This window comes from Meriones unguiculatus, chromosome 20, assembly GCF_030254825.1.
Source record: "Meriones unguiculatus strain TT.TT164.6M chromosome 20, Bangor_MerUng_6.1, whole genome shotgun sequence".
Lineage (NCBI taxonomy): Eukaryota > Metazoa > Chordata > Mammalia > Rodentia > Muridae > Meriones > Meriones unguiculatus.
The window spans coordinates 33,500,445-33,514,637 of record NC_083367.1 but is presented as its reverse complement, the minus strand read 5'-3'; the positions used below and the strand labels follow the sequence as shown (position 1 = coordinate 33,514,637).

The 14,193-nt window shown below is 39.0% G+C and overlaps 1 protein-coding gene across 11 annotated transcripts in view; it reads left to right on the top strand.

Annotated features, from left to right (window-relative positions):
• Positions 1-14,193, top strand: part of Pkib (cAMP-dependent protein kinase inhibitor beta) — a 102,241-nt gene that overhangs the window by 51,987 nt on the left and 36,061 nt on the right. For 10 of the 11 annotated variants that reach the window (XM_060373233.1, XM_060373241.1, XM_060373234.1 and 7 more), the window contains one exon: positions 7,273-7,339. The exons of the other annotated variant lie outside the window; for it this stretch is intronic. The gene's annotated coding sequence lies outside the window, so the exon portion shown is untranslated. The remainder of the gene's footprint in view (positions 1-7,272; positions 7,340-14,193) is intronic. 11 annotated transcript variants of the gene reach the window in all.

The following is a 14,193-nucleotide window of genomic DNA, read 5'->3' as shown; positions in this document are numbered from 1 at the left end:
GGGTATCTTATTCTGACATTCTGTTCTCATTTGTAAACTACATATACTATGAGAAAATGTTGGTCTTCCATTTTCACTTTCCTCCTTCAAGTCCTGGACTCCTGGCTCCAGTTATGTGCTGAGTACCTCCCTTGTCCCTTCTGTCACCTGAACCCAGATAGCCTCAACGTCCCTCTCTTCACTGTCTCTTCTGTCTTTGTTGTTGTTGTTGTTTGTTTCTTCTATTGCCTTAGTTCCTTAGACATTGAACCTGGACATGCTTTTTATGTTTTAGCTCATGCTAACCCTCATCCAGTATCTCATAGGAGTACTTTCCATAAATTTTCCCATTTTAAAAATATTTTTTAAAATATTTTTACCACATATACTTGTGAGGACATGGGTTTGGTACTTAAAATAAAGCCTCAAAATAACAGTGGCATAAACACAGGGTAAAGCTTAGTTTTTCCCTCCAGACAGCTCTGCGAGGTAGTCATGGACGTACCATGACCAGACAGTGTCACAAGTGAGGAAAGTGTCCCAAGTGAGGCACTTCCCACCTTGTATATCCTCATTGCAGAGTCTCTGTCCACCTTGTAATTAATGACTCACCTCCGCGGATTCAGCTCTGTTCGCAAAGAGGAAGAGACAACTGCTTTTCTTTCTCTCAGAGTGTAATGTAGAACTGACTTAGAAATCCTTCTCACAACTCATCCTTAATGAAACAGTCTTTGGGATGACCGCACCTCACAATAGGAGGCAGAGTTGTGTTAAACTTTCTTGTTCTTTAGAGGAATGGTGGACGTGGGGAAGTGGGGATAGAATCACTATCCACAGGGAGCTAGTTTGTCACCTCTTCATTATTCTGATTTTACTGTCTTCACCCTTTGGTGGGTTTTTATTGCTCATTACTGAGATTGCATCTAGAGACTTTTCACTTATGTTTGTGTGTGTTCGCTGTTAATCGACCCATTCCTTCTCTTAAGGAAAAACTAATTTAACATCAAAATTTGTCAAGCTTTGCCAGTGGTCTAAAGCGCACAATCTCTAAAACTCCTTAAGTAGTATCTTAATCTCTCTATTCTCAGCCCTTTTAAAATGTTTATTCTTTCGTTGATGCATTTATTTATTAGCAAGCATGTGTTGCATGCCTTGTGTGTGTCACTCACACCGTCACTAATTTTCCTAAGCTAATTCCTCGGGCTGTAGGTAGAAAGCATAGTTGGGGGATCACATGCCTTGTTGTAACCACTCCCTTTCGGTGCTTGGCATGCTTGAGAGATTAAATACATTTTAAGAGCAGCCCTTTAAAGCTTCTTCAGACAGTTGGAGTGGTTAATTTGCCTTACAGAGCTCAATGGTACTTATCTGACACATTCAAGCTTTCATATTTTTCTATGCTAAACAGCTATTTGTTGTACAAATACTTCGTGAAGGAGCTGTTATTACACTTAGTGTCTCATGGAAATTGTAAAACACTAAAATACTAGCTTAGACCAAATCTTATCCTGTGCCTAGTTGATTATTTGTTCCAAAACAGCTTATTTCAATATCTAATGCTACAACTTGATGTGTGATTACTTTTATAGCAAGACACACCTTTGACTGAGATTGTCTTTTTAAATTTCCATCTACAATTCTAGATGCTATGTGATAGAAACTTATATAACCAACCTGTCATAATTTAGTAGGAAAGCAATAAAATGTGTTTACTATTTTGCTCACTCTAGAGGCAAAAATTACCCTAAGTCTTATTTACTCATGATTTACATATTTATTAAATGAGATTCAGACCTTCACTGCCAAAAAAAAAAGCAGGAAGCTAGTCCTGTGAAAGAAAAGCACCAAAGGGAAAGATAAACACTCAGAATAAATGCTTTTAGCAATGTTATTGCATTTAGCTGTGAAGTGGCTGCTTTTGTTTCATTTCTAGCCTAGTGAGTCAGATCTCTATAATGGCAAATGGCCATTTAGTTCTCTAACTATAACCTTGGTTGGAAAGAGGAACAGTGGCAGGAAGAAAAGAGCTTCAAACTTGTGATATCCAGAGAAGTTCTTTATGTGTGTGTTTTTTACATTGTCCTTCTGCTTATGACTTGATTTAAAATAAAACAGTTTGAAGTCACTGGATGAAGGCTGGAGAGATGGCTCAGCGGTTAAGGGCACTGTCTGCTCTTTCAGAAGTCCTGAGATTAATTCCCAGCAACCACATGTTGTCTCATAACCATCCATACTGGGATCTGATGCTCTCTTCCGGCATGCAGGTGTATATGTAGATAGAGCATTCATATACATAAAAAAACAAATACATCTTTTTAAAAAAGTCACTGGGCAGGATGATAGTCAAGATCTCCAGTAGATCACAATTCTGAAGATGCTTGTTTCTAAGGTTATGGATTTCTGCTGATACATTCACATGTTGATTCTTCTTTTCTTATGAAAAATGAAATTGATCTTGCTGAGGTCACTTGCTCTTTGGCCTTTTGTATCACTTATCTACCAAAGTATGATCAAGTTTGGAAGTAAATGTAATTCCTGCAGAGCCCAATGAGAGGGGTTTAGACCTTGTGTGCTATCTGTATCATGAAAATTATTCATTACGTATTAAAGTTCAGGAAAAGCATATTAGAATTCCATTGTAGCCACTCTTCTATTGCTGTGAAGAGTCACCGTCACCCAGGCAACTTATGAAAAAGAGCTTTTAATTGGTGGCTCTCTTGCAGTTCCAGATGGTGAGTGCAGGGTTCTCTGCAAACACCATAGCCAGCAGAGCTTAAGTCCTGTGTCAGACAAGAAGGAAGTCCTGTTCAGCATGACTCAGTAACTGGTATTGGTTCAAACATCAAGAGTCAGGCACCCGATTGTTTGTTTCGGGCTTAAGCCTATCACAATTTGGAAAAAAAAGTTTCATGGTGATAATTAACCAAATTCCACGGGTATAACAAAGTTTAAGGGATGGTTACATTGAAACACTCTTTGTAGAGTATATACGGCCTCTTCCTTAAAGATGGGTTCTGTAGATGATCTACCGGTTACATCTTAAGGGTCCGGCTGAGGATCTAGTCTGGTCTCGGTCATACAGATAGTGTAAAGGTCACAGGCTACTAACCACCCCAATCCCAGCCTTCTGAGCATAAGAGGGGCTATACCTCTCTCTCTGAAGAGACAGCCTGTGTGTTTAACATTCCTGGTTTCCCTAGTGCTTATCTTTGAGCACCTTGTGCCTCCTACAGGTGAGTCCATGATCATCATCGTAAGGAGCATTATGTTAGCAGGCAGGCAGGCATGGCGTTGAAGCAGCACCTTAGAGTTTGCACCCTTATCCAAAACTCAGAGGAAGAAACAGAGAGAGTGGTATGGCTGGGCTTGGGTTTTTGAGACTTCAAAACCCATCCACAGTCTCACATCTCCTCCAAAATGGCCATGCCACCTAATCCTTCAACAGTTTCAACAACTAGGAACAGTCATACAGATATATGAACCTATGGGGTCATTTTCATTCAAATAACAATAAACACTTATATTATTTCATTTTACATTTATTTTTAAGTGTTTAACATACATTACAATTATAGTTTAGAATATTATTTGTTTATTTTTACATTTATCTTGAAATATTTAACATATTATAATTATAATTTAGTGTATATTAGCCTAGTAGTTTTTATTATTTGTAAAAATAAAATTATATAAGAAATTTTTCCAGTTTTCTTTCTGTTGCTATGACAAATGGCATGACCTTAAATAATTTAAAAGTAAAAACAGTTTACTTTGCTTATAGGTGACATTTTATAATTGAAGGAAGTCAGCACAGGAATTCTAATAGGAATTTGAAGCAGAAAGCAAGGAGGAAGAGCATGCTCTTTGGCTTTCTCTCCAGCATATGTTTAGATAGCCTAGGATCACCTGCCTGGGTTTAGTGCCACCCACAGTGAGCTGGCCTTTTCCATATTGATTAGCAACCAAGGCAGTCCCTATTAGACAAATTCAAAGGGCAATCTGATCAGGACCATCTCTCAACTGAGAGTTTCCTTTTGGATGACTCAAGATTATTTTGTAGTAGGTCAATGCTACAAGGTAGGGATATCCCACCTTTCTTGAAACTCTTTTGGGAATATTAGTACTTTTGCACAAAAATGTTTAATAATAAAGGATGAGTAGAGATACCTTCAGTCTCAACTTTCACTATTTGTATTTATCATATTATCTGCAGATCTGACTTTGATATATGAAGAATCGAAATAATGGGTGTAAAACTATTTTCAACGTCCATTGAAGAAGTATTTTTGGATGTAGCATTAGTCAAAAAAGAAGTCAAGAGGGAAAATAATTGTCTATTCTTACTTCATGTTTTTGTCCAGTCATAGACAAAAGTAGGAGAAAATTTATAACATTAAATTTAATTCTGGAAAGAATGTTAAGTTATAGAGATTTTAATTACCATTTGAAGACACAAATTCAATGCATGGTTATATTTAACTGACTTAGTAGTGGATTCCTGTTTTCATTTTCTTCTGGATCTTTGCCAATGACCACATGCAAATGGTTAAAAAAAAGAAAGTGGGTTATGGAATTTTTTTTCTTTATTTTGGATTTTTAGTGATGTGTACAGATAGTATATAAATGTTTAGGTTTACAAATTTTTATCTTCTTAATACTTTCCATATGACTATTTTACAATTTATTTTTCTCTTTCTCTCCTCACTTCCTTAATTTTGGTTTATAAATATAAGACTCAAGAAGGGAAACTGTTCCTGAGTAAGTGGAACAATAATAAACCATATGAGAAGTTAGGTATAGGAACAAGGCTAAAAATGTCCTCTTTCAATTTGTAAGCTTCTCACAACTGATAAAGTATGCAGTCAGATAGCTGTAAGTCTGAAAATTACCTCATGAATCTCGACATTCAACAAATTATTTATTGCATTTCTCCCAACACCTATGAAATATTGTGCTAGGAATAAGACAAATGAGTCACCATTCATGCCCATAAATGGCTTAAAAAAAAAAAACAACTTAAAACTTGTATGAGAAAAAAGGTAGTCACTGAGAAGAAATTTATAATATTCTACTTAGTCTGAAAGAGATGTGGAAGGATTCTGGGAAGGGGTGTTCAAGTTGACCCAGAATAAATGAATAGATGGTAGCAAGGGTTGAGAGAGAACAGGGTAAAGAGCCTCAGCCATGATGGCAAATATAAAGGCATTACTTGGGTATAACATTAGAGTTTCAGCAATGATGCATACTGGGTTTGAGTGAAAAGCAAGGAGAAATGTAGAATGGAGTTAATTTCTCAGGGCAACTTGTACCAAATAAAGTGGCTTGAGCTTGATTCTGTAGTGATAGGAAGCCAGGAAATGATCAGTCATAGGGTGATCATGAGCAGACTTACTTTAAAACCATCCTTCCCAATATGTAGGTAAAGAATGAATCTTCAGGAAGCAAGCATGCATATAAGAATATAATTTAGGAGATTGAAATGGTTTGGGAAGGGTGAGTGGCACACTGAAGGGACATAAATTATTGCTTTCAGTGGCTAAAGTAAACACTGGCACATCACATGCCTACTGCTTTCCACACTATTTGAGTAAGGTGCTTAAATCAAGAGCCAGGGGCCATTTTTTGAAGAAGAATCCAAAGCATGTAGTTTGTTTTCATAATTGGAAAGAAGATGGTTCGATTCCTTATCTGTGGTTTCCATATCTGTGCTTGGCATTTAGAAACTATGCTTCAGTTTTGGCTACCTTTCTGGCTGCTGTGGACGAATACCTGATAGAAACAGCAACAATTTAGGAGAGGCAAGACTGATTTGGGTCACCAGTTAGAGGAATGCAGTTTATCACAGCAAGAAACCAGGGAAGCTGGGGCCATCAGAGGTAGTGGGAGCTGGATGACACAGCTTCTTATATGTTAATAAAAAAAAAAGAAAGGTAGATGGAACAGGTTCCAGACCATAATCTTAAAACCCACTCCTAGTGGCCTGCTCCCTCTACCTTGGTTCCACCTCCTACATGTTCCACAGCCAGAGATCCACCTATAGCTAGAAACCAAAGGTTCAAAGGCACAAGCCTATAGAAGACATTTCATATCCAACCGAAAATGAGATACATGAGATCACGTCCCCAACATGTGATGTATATCTACGACTTCTCAAAAAATAGAGCAATGGCAAGTATTTTCTTACATGGTCTATCTGTGAATGTAAGTAATAACCATTTGCTGTGATGTATTGTGTCTATGAGATGAATTTTTTTCTCAACTTGCCTTTGATCAGTGCTGATGCAGTAATTATTCTCTAGATTGTGTGGCTGATAATTTTCAATATATCTAGTGTTGGCAGTTTGGTCCCTTTGGATTTTCAACATACAGTATTACTATTAACTCACAGGTTCTAATTTTCCCAAGAAAGCTAGGAAAATCTTTAGTTCAACCCTGCTTTAAAAAGCATAGCCAAAATAGACACACATGGTATGTACTCAGTTATAAGTGGATATTAGACATATAGTATAGGATAATCATACTAAAATCTGTGCACCTAAGGATGCTAATCAAGAAAGAGGACCCTGGGTAAGATGTTCAGTCTTCATTCAGAAAGGCAAAGGAGATGGACAAAGGCAAATGAGGGAGAAAACAGGGAATAGGACAGGAGCCCATCACAGAGGGCCTCTGAAAGGCTTTACCCAGCAGGGTATCAAAACATATGCTGAGATTCATAGCCAAACTTTAGACAGAGAGCAGGGAATCTTATGAAGAAGGGGGAGAAAGACCTGGAGGGGACAGGAGCTCCACAAAGAGCACAACAGAACCAAAAAATCTGGGCACAGGGGTCTTTTCTGAGACTCATACTCCACATAAGGACCATGTATGGAGATAACTTAGAACCCATGCACAGAAGTAGCCCATGGCAGCTCAGGGTCCAAGAGGGTTCCCCAATAATAGGACCAGGGACCACTTCTGACATGAACTCATGGGTTGGCTCTTTGATCACCTCCACCTGAGGTGGGGGCAGCCTACCACTCCACAGAGGAAGACAAAGAAGCCAGTTCTGATGAGACCTGATGGACTATGGTCAGATGGAAAGGGAGCAGGACCTCCCTTATCATTAGACTGGGGGAGGGGTATAGGATAAGAAAAGGGAGGGGATGGGGGAAAGGGCTACAGCTAGTATATAAAGTGAATGAACTATAATTAATGAAAATAAAATAAAATTAAAAGTATTGAAATTTAATTTTTACCTTAATTATTCTTTTTTCTGGTTCTTCAAAGTACGTTTCTTCTTTCTTCCATTTTCAGGACAGAAAGTTTTACAGCTTCAACCTTCACCTGTCTTTGCATAACAGCATATTTTCATCAGAAATTTGTAAGTATCTTTTTATTTTTCTGTACTTAAGTAATTAGAGACTGATCGGGGGAATAAATAGCTCCTCTCTTTGGCCAAATACAGTTATACAATATGAATGGGCATGAAAATTTAGAAGATCTATCACTCTTCAAAAATAGCAACAACATGTTATGAAAGAAACCAAACCCCAATCAAAAATTTCTTACCACATGGATGTACAGCCAGTAAATATTGCATTTATTCTTTGGCCAATTCATCTTTTCTGATGCCATCTTCATTGTGTTTTTCTCCAATGTGTATCTGTGTCTATACATTTTATGAGACTGGTATGTTACCTAATGCTTTAATGAGGTACCTCACATCCTCATATTTTAGAAAGTTTATAACACAAGAAGGAAGAGAAAAAAGACAGGGCATAATAAGACAGGGAAGCATGTTTGTTCATTTAAAAGTCATATGGTTTGTATTTTCCATTTGACAGTTTTAGTCAATTTTTAAAGGCTCATGCTGCGTCTCTCATGGCTAAGGTCTGTTGCATTTCAACACATTTCTTGAGTGTGTGTATTACTGTGGTCAGAATAACTATGTTCAATGGGTCAGTTTATAAACTGGCAATCCCATCCTATTCTACTTAGTCAAAAGTTTAAGGTAAACATGCATTTTGACAGATGTATTACTATGTAAATTTAGAGGAACCTGCGATAGAAAAAACAAACAAAACCATGTCCTAAAAATGTTATCTGCAGTGATAGCATTTTAACCCCTCATTACTTGATAGAAAACTGTAAGTTTAATAAGGCTTGTTTTACTTAGCACGAAAGCCAGCCATGGGTGAATATATACTAAGCTCAAGAGCACAGTTCCAGGGACCATGTTGTAAAGATAGATCAAGAATCAAAGCCACTAGATAGATTCCTCACTGCCTGGGAAATCTGTACAGTAGATTCTGGACTTTACATATTTGTGTTTGAGGGTTGTTGATTACTGCTTAAGATCTTTTCATGATCCAGGTAAATTCTCAAATCACTGTTACTCAGTAGTTAATATTCATTTTATCTTGGGTAATCTGTGGTTGCTATAATGGACTTTACATTTGCAGAGTAGCTAATAAAGCCAGTTAACTGGAATGTGACGTACTTTTACTTGCCTCATCAGATAAGTTCTAGCAAATTGTTCAGTTAAGAGGTGTATTCAACTCTTAAACACCCTGTAGTGATGTGATCTGTTGCCTAGCTCTGTGACATTACTTTTTGCTTTTAATCCATCCACTTTTTAATTTTCTAATTTTGGAAAAAAATACCTGAATCCTCTGATGATGATTCATTTTGACGGTAAAAGGCAGGCTACCATGTTTCCTCCACAGCTAGTAACAGGAACTAAGTGAAATGATGAAACCATACTACATAGAAATGAAATAAGTCTACATTATATCACATTTCCCCATCTTTTCTGTGTCATTTTGTAAACTTTGTGCTTTTATCCAATGATGACTTCCTTAGTAGGCTTGTATAAACTGTTTTATGAGTTAAGTCAGGCTCTGTGGATTTGGTGTGAAAAATGTTTGGGGGTGGATTCTTGGCTGTATTTCTGTTGTTTAAGCAACTAACTGTCTTAGATCCTTGACTGGCAAGTGATCCACGGGCCAGACTTTGAGAAAGATGCCTTTTCCTTTAATGATGATTCTCAAACTATTCGGTCATTTATATTAAAGGAAATGTGGTTTGGGTTTTAACAGATGGGTGTTCCGAGATATCTTCTTTCTGAAATTCTGATTTAGCAGATTGAGTAGGCTTTTAGAGTTTCAAAGCACTGTCTCTGATTTCTGTATTTTGAACCACAGTCTCCCTGTGTCCTCAGTGTTAAGCTAGGGAGCTGTGTGTGTGCCTGGCCTGTGCGGATGAGGTGATATACTTATGCTTGGCAAGTCCAGATCAGGTGGAAGGAGTGAAAAACTTGTGTTGAGATGTCTAATAGAAGCCATGTGTGAGAATCAACTGACTGGGATTCAGGGAGCCTGTAGGGTTTGGATGTAGGTCCTCTGCATATAACTGAGTAGCTTGGTGTTCTTGTGGGATCCCTACTAGTGGGAGCAGGGCTGTCTCTGACTCTTGCCTGATTGTATTCCTCCTTCTGGGTTGCCTTGGTGAGCCTTGATGTGATTAGATGTGCCTGATCTTACTGTAGCTTGTTATGCTGTGTTTGCTTCATATCTGAGGGGAGGCTAGGGCTGGGGAGAGTGGATCTGGGGGCAAGAGAAGGTATGACAAGGGAGACTGGGGGAGGAGAAGGAGGGAAACTGAAGTTGGGACATAATATATGAGAGAATAATTTCTTTTTTAAATCCGGGTTTGAAACCCATTAAATGACAGACTTTCTTTACCATAGGAGAAGACAGAGATTAAAAATCATATTTTACTCCGAACTCCCACTCTCCTCCTATCTTACTAGGCCGACTCTGCCTGTGCCTCTGCCATTTTAGGAACCAGTAACACCGGTCAAACCATTCTCTCTGGTGGTGAACTGGGCTTCTGAGCAGTTTAGCAGTAAGTAGGTAGAAAGACCTCTCTGACTCACCTGCCCATCTGCATTCGGAAAGCCAGTGTCTTCCTTACCAAACCTCACTTAGCAGGGAGAAGGCTTCCAAGGCACAAGAGAGGCAGGCTGTTTGTCCCATGTCCACCTCCACTGCTAACCACCTCCTCCTCCCCATTTCCTCGCCTCACATCTTGTACCCCTTCTCAAAGTCGGCACCCATGCTCCACGCTAAGAAAGAAAACCCAGAAAGAAGACAAGGTTTCAAAAGGGAGGTGAACATCTCTCAGATGAGAGGAACCTTCCAGCTAACCTGTCCTGGGCTTCCTCAACATGAATGGTTTGTCTACATGAGTTAAGACCCCACATGCATTTGTCACACTTAGTCTTCTCAACTTGGGGTAGCTTAGTTTTGTGAACTCCAAAGAAATGGAAGCAGCTTAGACACTTTTTGGGCTTGCCCAAGGTTTTATGTAAGAAGCAGGAGCCAGAAGATCAAATGACAACCCATTGCAAAGCCTATGTGCCTCATGCTTCGTCACTGGCTGACTCCTTTTAGCTCTGCCACATGTAATTCTGTGAAAATAGGTCAAATTGTAAATGCAAATAAGTTGACATTTTATGAATTGTTAAGTGGGACACATGAGCTACCTTGTAAATTAGTCACATCTCTCACTTAGACAATTGCAATGTTCTCTAAACTCTTATATCCTACACATGTGCAGAGGGCAGAGGCCAAACTTGGCTGTTGATCCTTGGCCACTGTCCACATTCTCTTTTGAGGCATGGTCTCTCACTGTCTTGGAACTCAACAGCAAATACCAGGGACCACCTTCATATCTACCTCACCAGCTCTGGGATGGCAAGTGTGTGCCACCATGCCTGGACTTTTTCTTTCTTTTCACATGGGTTTTAGAGATTCAACCTATGTTCTCTTTCTGAGACAGAGTGCTGAGGTCAGGCTACCAAGGAGTTAAATGATAAGTTATCTCTTCAGTCCTTGAAAACTTATTTCTTTATAAGTGTTTGTGTGTGAGAGCATGTGTGTGCATTATATATATGTATGTGTTTATGTGAGTGTGTTCATGTGGCTAAGAGTGCATGTGTGTGCACTTGCCCTAGGATATCAGAGGTTGGTGTTAGGTGTCTGATTTCTACTGCTCTCCACTTTGAGACACAGAGTCTCTTTTTTAATATTGATGTCATCTACTCAAGAAGGTGTGGCTGGCCAGTTCCAACTTCAGGAACCCCACATCTCTCTTCCTCCAGCAGTGGGGTAACAGACTCAGACCCACCTTATGTGCAGGTTCCGAGGAACTCACGTTTTTGTGCAGCAGTCCTTTTACTGGCTAAGTCATCTTCCCAGGCCCTTGGCTCATTTCTGAATCCGTGATTCATCTTTCCAGCCTGTGCCATTTGCTGCAGTCATCGTGACCTTTCTGCAATACAGTTTTGACTGTCCACTGTTTCTTAAAATCCTTCCGTGACTTCCTGTTGCTATTGGTACACACCTACTACATAACAAATCCGAGTGACATGGTTCCTACCACATTGCCCCTTCTTGTGCTGTCTGCTGCCATCTTTCCTGGGCATTGGTTACATTTTTTATATGTGTGTATTTTATGTGTATGAGTGTTTTGCCCACATACATATGTGCTTGCCATGTGCATTCCTTAGTGGGTCAGAAGATAAGGGTGATTGTGAAACACCATGTAGGTGCTGGGAACCAAATTTTAAGTCTTCGGTAAGAATTTCAGCACAAATCTGAGCCAGTCTTCTTACAGGCACGGAATGTGCCATGTTGTTCTCTTCTTATGAAGTTGCTTTTTTTTTTTTTTTTTTTTTACCTCAGCAAGTAATGTTTTTATTCTTTCATTTCAGACTATTGATGATGAGTCTGATGTTTTTTCTTTTTTGTTATAATCATTTATTACAATTTATTCAATTTGTATCCTGGCTGTGGCCCCCTCCCTCATTTCTTCCCATTCCCACTCTCCCTCCCTTTTTTCCCCCTATGCCTTTCCCCTAGTCCACTGATAAAGGAGGTCCTCCTTCCCTTCTATTTGACCCTAGCCTGTCAGGACTCATCAGGACTGGTTGCATTGTCTTCCTCTGTGGCCTGGCAAGGCTGCTTTCCCCCAAACCCCCTCCACCCAGAGGAGGTGATCAGAGAGCCAGCCACTGAGTTCATGCCAGAGAAAGTCCCTACTCCCCTTACTAGGGACCCCAGTTGGAAAATGAGCTGCTGATTGTTTACATCTGAGCTGTGATTTTAGACCTTCTCCATGCATTGTCCTTGGTTGGGTAGCATTCTCTCCAAGGTTCAGTTTTTATGGTTTTGTTAGTCTCTTTTTGGAGCTCCTGTCCTTTCCAGGTCTTTCTATCTTCCCCTTCTTTCAAGAGATTCCCTGTGCTCTGTCCAAAGTTTAGTTATGACAAACCAAGTAATCCAATTAAAAAAATGGGATACAGAGCTAAACAGAAAATTCTTAATAGGGGAATGTTGAATGGCAGAGAAACACTTAAAGAAATGCTCAACATCCTTAGTCATCAGGGAAAGGCAAATCAAAACAATCCTGAGATTTCACCTTACACCATCAGAATGACTAAGATCAAAAACTCAAGTGTCAACACATGCTGGAGAGGATGGAGAAAGGGGAACCCTCCTCTACTGCTGGTGGGAATGTAAACTGGTACAACCACTTTGGAAATCAATCTGACGCTTTCTCAGAAAGGAATAGTACTTCCTCAAGATCCAGCTATACCACTCCTAGGCATATATCCAAATTATGCCCAAGTACACAACAAGGACATTTGTTCAGCCATGTTTGTAGCAGCTCTATTCATAATAGCCAGAACCTGGAAATAACCCAGATGTCCCTCAATGGAGGAATGGATACAGAAATTGTGGTACATTTACACAATGGAATACTACTCAGCTATTAAAAACAAGGAAATCATGAAATTTGCAGGCATATGGTGGAGTCTGACATCAATGCAGAGGTCTTATGCTGTAAGTTTTCCTGAGAAAACTCATTAATCATATAAGGTCTGTGCTGGTGGTTGATTGTGATTACTTTCTATAAAAGCAGTTCTATAACTTTCTATCATGTGCACAGTTGACATTCAACAGAGATTTTCTAAATGAATAAGAAGTGAATAGATAACATATTTGGTCCTTTGTATGGAAAATTATTCTTCAGAATTTCAAAACAAACAAACAAACAAACAAACAAATAAAAGAACTGTCTTTTACTTTGGTAAAACAAAATTAATTTCAGCCATCTAGATTGCTGTCTTTAACACCCAAGTAATATGAAATTTCCCTTGTGTTATATTGAAATGGTATTTTCATCTCTGAAGTCAATGTGCTCAATAAAACTAATTCACACCACATAGGGGTGACTTTTGCTTTAAAAAAAGAACAAATTGAACTAAAACAATTAAATCTTGGTAACAGCAACTATAAAACAATACATCACAATTAAGTGTACCAACAATGGATGGAAATGTAGCATAATTAATTTATAGATGTCACATCATTATTGTACTTGCCAATTAAAGGAAGCTTTTTTTATTCCATCTCCTCTGAAAATAGCTCTGAACATTCAGGATTGAGATATTCAGATTCTCTAGACCCAATGGGAAATGCAGACACTGAGACAGAGATGTTAGAGATAGATGTAAGTAGCTCGAGATAGAAATACAGATTAATACATGGGAAGGGACTTACTAGAGAAACTGTGGAGGTTAACACCACCTTTAGTGGGCCTGTAAACTGAGATCCTGGTCATGCTACATGGCTTAGCCCAAGTCCCCAAATCTCAAATTCATGAAAACTAATGGTGCAATTGTCAGTTGGAAGCTCAAGGCCTGAAAATCCAGGAGGTGCTAGTTGTAGTTCTTAATTCTAAAGGTTGTGAACAGAAGAGATGTGATGCATAAATGAGGGAAAGTAAGAATATATCTGTTCCAGGACACAGAGCATTGCATTTACCTTTCCTCAGCTTGTTGTCATTGAGTTCATGATGGTTTGGATGGTACTCATTCATACGAGTGTATTTTTCCCTACCTAGTCTACTCACACACTTCAGGGAACACTTTCATAGACGTACCTACAATTAATCCTTTAATCACGTATACTAGGTAAGTTGTCTGGAGGGTCAGAACTAAAAAAATTGCATTAGTTGGGTTATGTTATAGGGCTAGCAGTGTCTCCTGCATCCTGGGAAAGCAGAGGACATAGTAGCTTCTTAGGCTGAGAATCTGGATGACTGAGGAATCTAAAGCCAGTCAATGATGACAGCATGAAGGGTCCTCAGTCAGTCACTGGTTGATTC